This window comes from Pituophis catenifer, unplaced genomic scaffold (genome assembly GCF_029215685.1).
Source record: "Pituophis catenifer annectens isolate HBS135680 unplaced genomic scaffold, rPitCat1.0.hap2 SCAF_2, whole genome shotgun sequence".
Classification (NCBI taxonomy): domain Eukaryota; kingdom Metazoa; phylum Chordata; class Lepidosauria; order Squamata; family Colubridae; genus Pituophis; species Pituophis catenifer.
The window spans coordinates 110,603,526-110,611,228 of NW_027256882.1; positions in this window are offsets into that span (position 1 = coordinate 110,603,526).

Sequence of the window (7,703 nt, forward strand, 5' to 3'; positions counted from 1 at the left end):
CAACCTCTTCAGCCGAAAAAATGCTTTCAAAAGTAAAAAAAAAAAGCCTCTGATGATCGCGCAGCTCAGCTGGGATCATCAGAGGCTTTTAAAAGCATTTTTTAATACAACCTCTTCAGCTGAAGAGGTTGTAGAAAAAAAAATGCCTTTAAAAGCCTCTGGCGATCCCAGCTGAGTTGCCTGATCGTCAGAGGCTTCTAAAAGTCTTGTAGAGGTTTTCTACAAGTTTTTCTACAGGTTTTTCTCTTGAGATTGTAGAAAAAATGCTTTTAAAAATAATAAAAAAAAAAGTTGGCCACGCCCACCCAGTCACATTACCATCACCCCCACACTAAGCCATACCCACAGAACCGGTAGTAACAAATTTTAGATTTCACCCCTGCTCTCTTTGCCAATGATGTTTTTGATGATAGGTATTACATTAGGATACCAAAATGAAAAATCCAACTTAAATTTGGAGTAGGAACAGTACCTCTGGATATCTTGATTAATCCAGAGGTCTATAACCAAATACTGCACTAATCAGACTAGACAAACTATGATGGTCCAATGTGAAAGTAGCAGGAACCAATTACAAATGCCTTTCACACCAACTGATATAATTTAATGAACGAACAGAATAGCATATAAAATTGTTTCTCTATCCAATGCAGGTAAGACCTACATATAGGTCTTTTTTTAATGGTTACACTATCTTTATGATTATTTTGCTACAAAATACTTTCTGGAATTTACACTTTTCAAACAAAAGTCATCAGCACAGATAAACACACAAATGGTTCATAGAATAGACAAAATGAAAAAGAAAAGAAAAGGTACTTAAAAATAATCAATGGCATGTACTATCTCATAATACAAACATGAGAGAAGGCCTGGATAGAAACAAGATTAAAAAGAGAAACGATGTGCATGCTTTCGAGTTGTCTATTTTATATTTGCATCATACTTTTGCATGATATATTTGCATATTATAGGTAGAATGAGTAGAGTAAGTAGAATGAATTTGCTGATATATGAAATAATGTGTTGAAAGAATTAACCTTTCATTTATTTCTGAATCCCAGCTATTTGATTAATCTGTGGTATTATCAGTGTTTTATCCTGGTCTCCATTTAAAGAAATGTCCCATTTCCATTATGCAAGCAATTAATTCTGGGGAACAGGACACTTCAAGAAAAGAATATACTCATACAGAATATTAACAAGAAGTCATAACAAACTGCCCAGCAGACAAGTATGCTATTTATCCTGATCTCCTGGATAATTTCCTACAGCAAGGTACTTCTACTTTAGCTACTATGATAGTAGAGAGACAAGACTAGTGTGGGTAGGATAGACTATATCACGATCCTCACTCCATCCAACCCTCCCACGACTGATGTAGGGAAATAAATATATTGTTTAAAAGAGTTACACTTTAAAATATGAATGCCAATAATTTTAGTAACCTTATTATATTATATGAGCCTAATAGTGAAGGCAGGACACAATGAACAAGCAACTAACTCAGGTCATATCTGGCCTGGCACAGTATCATGGCTCCATCAGATCCCGGTTCAGAGGAGGAGGAGGAGTTGGAACTGGGATCTGATGGGGGGAGGACACGATCGTCTCCAAACAAGTGGAGAGTCCAGGGGCTGGGAACAAGACAGTCCCAGGGCGTTCTGGCAGCAGGGAGAAGGTAGCGGCCAACCTGATAGAGAGTTGCTTGCAGGAGTGGGCAGCTTCAGAGAGCCAGCAGAGATAACAGACTCCAGACCACCTCTGATGAGGAACAGCTCCCACCCCACTGATCCATGGATATGGAGAGGAGAGCAGAAAGAGGGACAGAGTTGGTCAGTGAGGCTGCTTGCAAGGAAGCAGCCCCGGCCTCCTCACAAGGAACAGCTGGGAAGGGTGATTTAATAAGATGGTGGGGGAAGGTCTGTTTATTGGGAACTCCTGCTTGTTTTGATGTGCTCCTTCCCAGCTTCCCTGGACCCTGTTGCTTGAATTTTGGACTGTGTTTATGGATTCTGAATCTTGGACTCTTGTGGACCTGGACTTGGCTCTAGGACTTCACACTCTTGGGCTGTGTTTTGGTTGCTGGAACTCTGGACTTGTTGGTATTGTTACCTCCCTCTTGCCTCCTGGGTCAGCTGGGACTTAATTTGTGAATCCAGACTGACAGAAAACTGAAGGCTGGGGTGGAGCTTTATCAGCACCATTGGGGGTTGTTTGTCACATAAGTAAGCAATAAACAGACCCACTTTAACCTCTGCCTTGCCAGCACGACTTGGGTCAGAACACATGGGCATTCAGGAGCCCTCTGGAGACAACTGCCCATCACAGCATTTCTTTATTTTGCAGCCTCTTCCAAAGTCAAAAAAGCAGCTGACTGAACAAGCACATAGTTACACATACTTTTGATGTACATTAAATTGCTGTTCAGTAATTATAATCCAGAAGACACTGTGCTTATTCCATAATGGAACGTGGTTATCTAAACCCTTCCCCCCCCCATAAAACCACTGAGCCCAAACTTTAAAATTGGCAAATAGTACACATCCCCCATCATTATACCTCTTCACTCTAGACAAAGTCTGCCATTTTGTTTGCCAGCTGGAGGATATAGGCTGGTTCAAGTTGCTCAGCAACCACACAACCCAGGCTCCTTGCTTCTCCTTAGTACCATCAGCAGTTAAATCCAGGGAGCCAGGAGATTTGCCCCAGGCTGGAAAATGTAACATTCTGGTCTTTGCCATGCATTTTCTCTCTCAGTGTAAAAATCCCTGTGTTAGCATAAGACATGGTGCTTAAATCCAAACCTCATGACCAGGAATTGAAAACCATGACTCAGGAATTTAAAGATGAAGCTTTCTGGGGAAGCCACAAGGGACTGGAATTCCTACCTCCATCAAAGCCTTAGAGCTATAGCCCTGAATTATAACATTTTCTACAAATACCAAGGTCTCTTACCAAAGAAATTGTGGCTTGGAACTCAAGAGAAAATTCAATTAAAAACAGAGCCTGTCTTCTTTGCAAAATGCCATTGCATGTTTTTTTTTTTTCAATACAAAAGGGGACAGTGCCTAGAACATCTCAGGTTGGGGAGCTTCAACTTCCTTGTACACTGGAAAATGGGGACTTTCATCTACTCAGATGGGTAATAATTGGGCATTCTAATATCATGAGTTACCCTGCCACTTCAGCTCTTCTAGCAAAACTTCAGGGCAATTTTTCCTGTTGGTGACCGAAGACTAGCTCTCCATGACTGTATTCTCTCCTGCAGTTTTTTCCTAAGCTGCAAAAAGATTTCTTCTGTATATACTGATGTTGCAACCTGCCTCTGCCAACCAGAAATGACAGTACACTGGCCTAGTTATAGGAATTATTTCAGAATATTTGGTGAGTATCAAGTTCAGCATCAGAGCTTTAGCCTCCTTTCAGGCCTTTACAGAAAGATCATTTGCACAGATGGCTACCAACAACAATTTCCTATCAAACAGCACTGCTCCAAAACTCTTCCTTCATTGGCTATCACAACTTTAGCGAAGCATTTTATCGTGGCCAGCCTTCACAAGTGAGTACTGAATGTCCTGAATAGATCGAACCAGGTTCAAAAGGCAATCATATGACCCCAGGACAAATTGAAAACATCTGAATTTTGATCACATGACCATGGGGATGCTATAATGGTTGTAACTTGTGAAAAATGGTCGCAAGTTACTTTTTTTCAGTGAGGTTGTAAATCGAGCTTACAACCTTGAACTGTTGTAAGTTGAGAACTACCTGTACAACCATTTTCTTGTCATAGCCTCTCATCTGTCAGCCACCTTTTTCAGATGTTCCCACTGGGTGTGCAAATTTCTCAAGTCCACCAGGGAAAGTGGCCTTGGCTATTTTACTGTCTGCTATTCCAGTGTCTGCATGTTAAGAAAAAATGCCTACAGAAACCAACTTGTATATTATGGGGGATGAGGTAAAGGGATAAAGAGCTGCTTGAACAAAAATTCTTCAGGAAATGGACATGTTCAATGCTGAATTAGTTCAGTTCTGATTCTGCTTCAAGCACTTTGTATGCCACCTTTTAAATTTGCTCTGTTTAAAAACATCAGTAATTTGAATCCATTCATTTAGGGAGGGTATGATCGGTCTTATTTACCTGATGTGTCCTGCATATGACTACACTATTGAGAGCAACATCCCTGCCTGCCCTTTATATTAGAGAAAGAGAGCCCAGACTTCTGCCTCTTCTCTCTTTCAGCACCACCACTACATCCAGCTGGCTGGCAACTCTGGAAAATGCAACTTTCTTAGAAGGCTTGTCTTTCATATGCACATCAAGAACTCCACTCGGTGGCAAGTACATACTCAAGTCATCCTATGATGAGTTTAGAGAACAGGATCCCTAATGAGAATTGGAACATTTATTTAATGAGCACTGGAATATTTATGCCATGAGCAACATTTTCCAGACATAAAAGTACAAGAGGGATTTAAAGCCAAGACTTTTCAGATCTTACCCACAAACAGATGGATAACGGGTGGTGCAAGAGATGAAGACCAAGATAGGACAGACCTAGCAGTAAAGACATGCATCCCTGCGTTCAGGAAGCAGCTATCCCTGATTTCTAAAGGAAATGAGGATATTTTTAGATGTTCTCTACTGACAGATCCAGTTCCTGTGGACAGGAAAGAGGCTGAATATAACACCGTCTCTCAATCTGGGCAGATTTATGAAATATATCGGCCACCTAGGGCAGCTGAGTATTAAGCATGGACTAAGATTACTATAGAAAAGATGGAATGAAGAAAGGGAGCTTGAATGGAAATGAGGGGGGCTATTTAGAAAATAGGCTTATGTTCTTCTTTATTTAAAAAAATAGTTCTTAGGCTTGTTTACTAGGCAGCAACCAGAATTTATAAAAAAAAATACTCTCTCTCTCTCTCTCCCTCTCTCTCTCTCTCTCTCTCTCTCTCTCTCTCTCTTCCCCTCCCTCCCTCCCTCGCTTCCTCCCTTTCTCTGTCCCATGCACACACACACATAAAGGAGAGACAGAAACAAACACAATTTCTCCCCGAGGTCTAGTATCTTCTACAGTTGCCTGACCATCACTTACTATATTATACAAACAGCATTCATAGCAAAATTCCAGTTGAATAGTTAATGATAATGCACTTCCTAAAAACTAGAAATTTGGAGTGCCAATTAGATTTGTAAATAGCTACCCACTTATTTTTACTTTACATTTTACATATTTATTTATTTATTTATTCATTTATTTATTGTGGGGGCAATAAGCTGACTTCATATAAAAAAGAACACCGCTTGGAGGGGGTGGCAAAAGCCTGACTAAGCAGGTATATACAAAAGTATGAAGGCTATTGCTTAACGCATTGTAAGCCGCCCTGAGTCTCCCGAGAAGGGCGGCATATAAATCGAACCAATAAATAAATAAATAAATAAATAAATAAATAAATAAATAAATAAATAAATAAATAAATAAATAAATAAATAAAATGTTTATGTCACTCATCTTAGTACCCAAAGTGATTCTGGATTCTATTATAAAAATCAACATATGTATTCTTGATTTTACATACATTTTATTGTGACTACATTACACCACCTACAATAAGAGCCTGACTGAAAATTTAAACTGAACAAAGCACTGCCTTCCAATAATTTCATATCCACAGACGTCCCTGGCTACTTATTAATACACTAAAAAGCAGATGGTAGGAAGTAGCTTTTGCTAAATTAATGTAGCACCTGTCTAATTTGCTCAGTAATAGTACTTCAGGTTTCTCTCATACCTTGTGAAGAAACCTTTAATATTTGGCATCAACACAAAAAAGAGATATAAGTACAAAAGAGATACAAATACAGAATTCCATCATTCCATCCATCCACAAGTGGAGGGGAGTGCCAGGGCTTGTAATAAAAGATTGTCTTTCTATTTAAAACAAACCTGATTATAAGATCCTCTCTATCAAATACCTTTTAATGTGTCTTTATTGCAGCTAAGCCATCAGCTAACCTATTATGAGAATCCTGACATATGCAGTCAAATTTTCATGGAACATATGTTTCTAGACAAGTAATAGTTTATAGCAATAGCACTTAGCAATAGCACTTAGACTTATATACCGCTTCATAATGCTTTTACAGCCCTCTCTAAGCGGTTTACAGAGTCAGCCTATTGCCCCAACAATCTGGGTCCTCATTTTACTGATGTCGGAAAGATGGAAGGCTGAGTCAACCTTGAGCTGGTGAGATTTGAACTGCCGAAATGCAGCTAGCAGTCAGCTGAAATAGCCTGCAGTGCTGCATTCTAACAACTGCGCCACCTTGGCTCTATTCTCAAATCATACTACTAAGAGCCTTGGTAGTACAGGGGTTTAAGGCACCCTGTTATTAAGCTGGTTATTAAGACCAGCTGCCTGCAATTACTGCAGGGTTCGAATCTCGCCAAGGCTCAAGGTTGACTCAGCCTTCCATCCTTTCTAAGGTAGGTGAAATGAGGACCCAGTTTGTGGGGGCAATAAGCTGACTTTGTATAAATATACAAAAGGATGAAGGCTATTGCTGAGCACATTGTAAGCCGCCCTTAGTCTTCGGAGAAGGGCAGCATATAAATCAAATTTAAAAAAAATAAAAAAAAATAAAAAAATACTGTAATTCAAAAGATGTCTTCCTTTTTACTAAAAAAAAACCCAACCCTACTGTAGAATCAAATATATCATATTAGCATTAGGATCCATTTGAAAGGAGTATATCAATACATTAGCAAAACATAACATGCACAATGACAAATTTCTAAATCAATATGCCAAGACTTCACTGGTAAAATAGCTGCATAATCTGAGACAACATGTCAAAGGATTCACTAACTCTGGAGATATAAATGCCTTTTGGGATTCAGGGTAATCTTCCAAAGTAATAACTTTTCAAAATACTTACCCAACAATTGAGTATTTTTGGTTTTGATTGAGAGTCACAGGTAGATAAAATGGGATTGTTATTATTTATTTAGCATATGATGAGAGCATGACAGAAGAGAAGTAAACATACACTCCATATAAAATGGAATAATACAATATTTCCTGAATTATGGAGTATGAGATTATTTACCAGTTTTAATTAGTGTGTATTATGTGCCATCAAGTCAGTATTGTATCTTTTCCAGGATGTTCTGTCCCCTGCCTGATCCTTAAGATCTTCCAACAGTTTGCCTATTATTGCTGGTTATTTTTTCTACCTTTTCCTTCTATCTTTCCAAAAATTACTGTATACATTTGTCAAAAGAGGTCTTCATGTAATGTTCAAAATATGATAATTCGAGTTTGGTCACTGAATAAGAACTCTAGATTGATTTTTTTTCTAAGTCCATTTATTTGTTTTCTTGGCTATGCATCATATTCTCAGGAGTCTTCTCAATCACTGATATTCACAAGCATTGATACTCTTTCTATCCTGCTTTTTCAAATTCCAACTTCTGTTTTCATATAGGACTTTATGTTCCTTCCTTTCTTCCTATAATCTTTTCCTTCCTTGGCTTTGATTTCCCTTTTCTTCTTGGCAATGACTATTTGTCTAACATCCAGTTTGCTTTCTTCTCGATTGGGGTTATTTTGGGGGGGGCGGTATCTTTGGCAGTCTCTTTTTACATTCTTCTTAACAACTTCTTTATTTCATTCCACTTTATCTTTATCTGTAT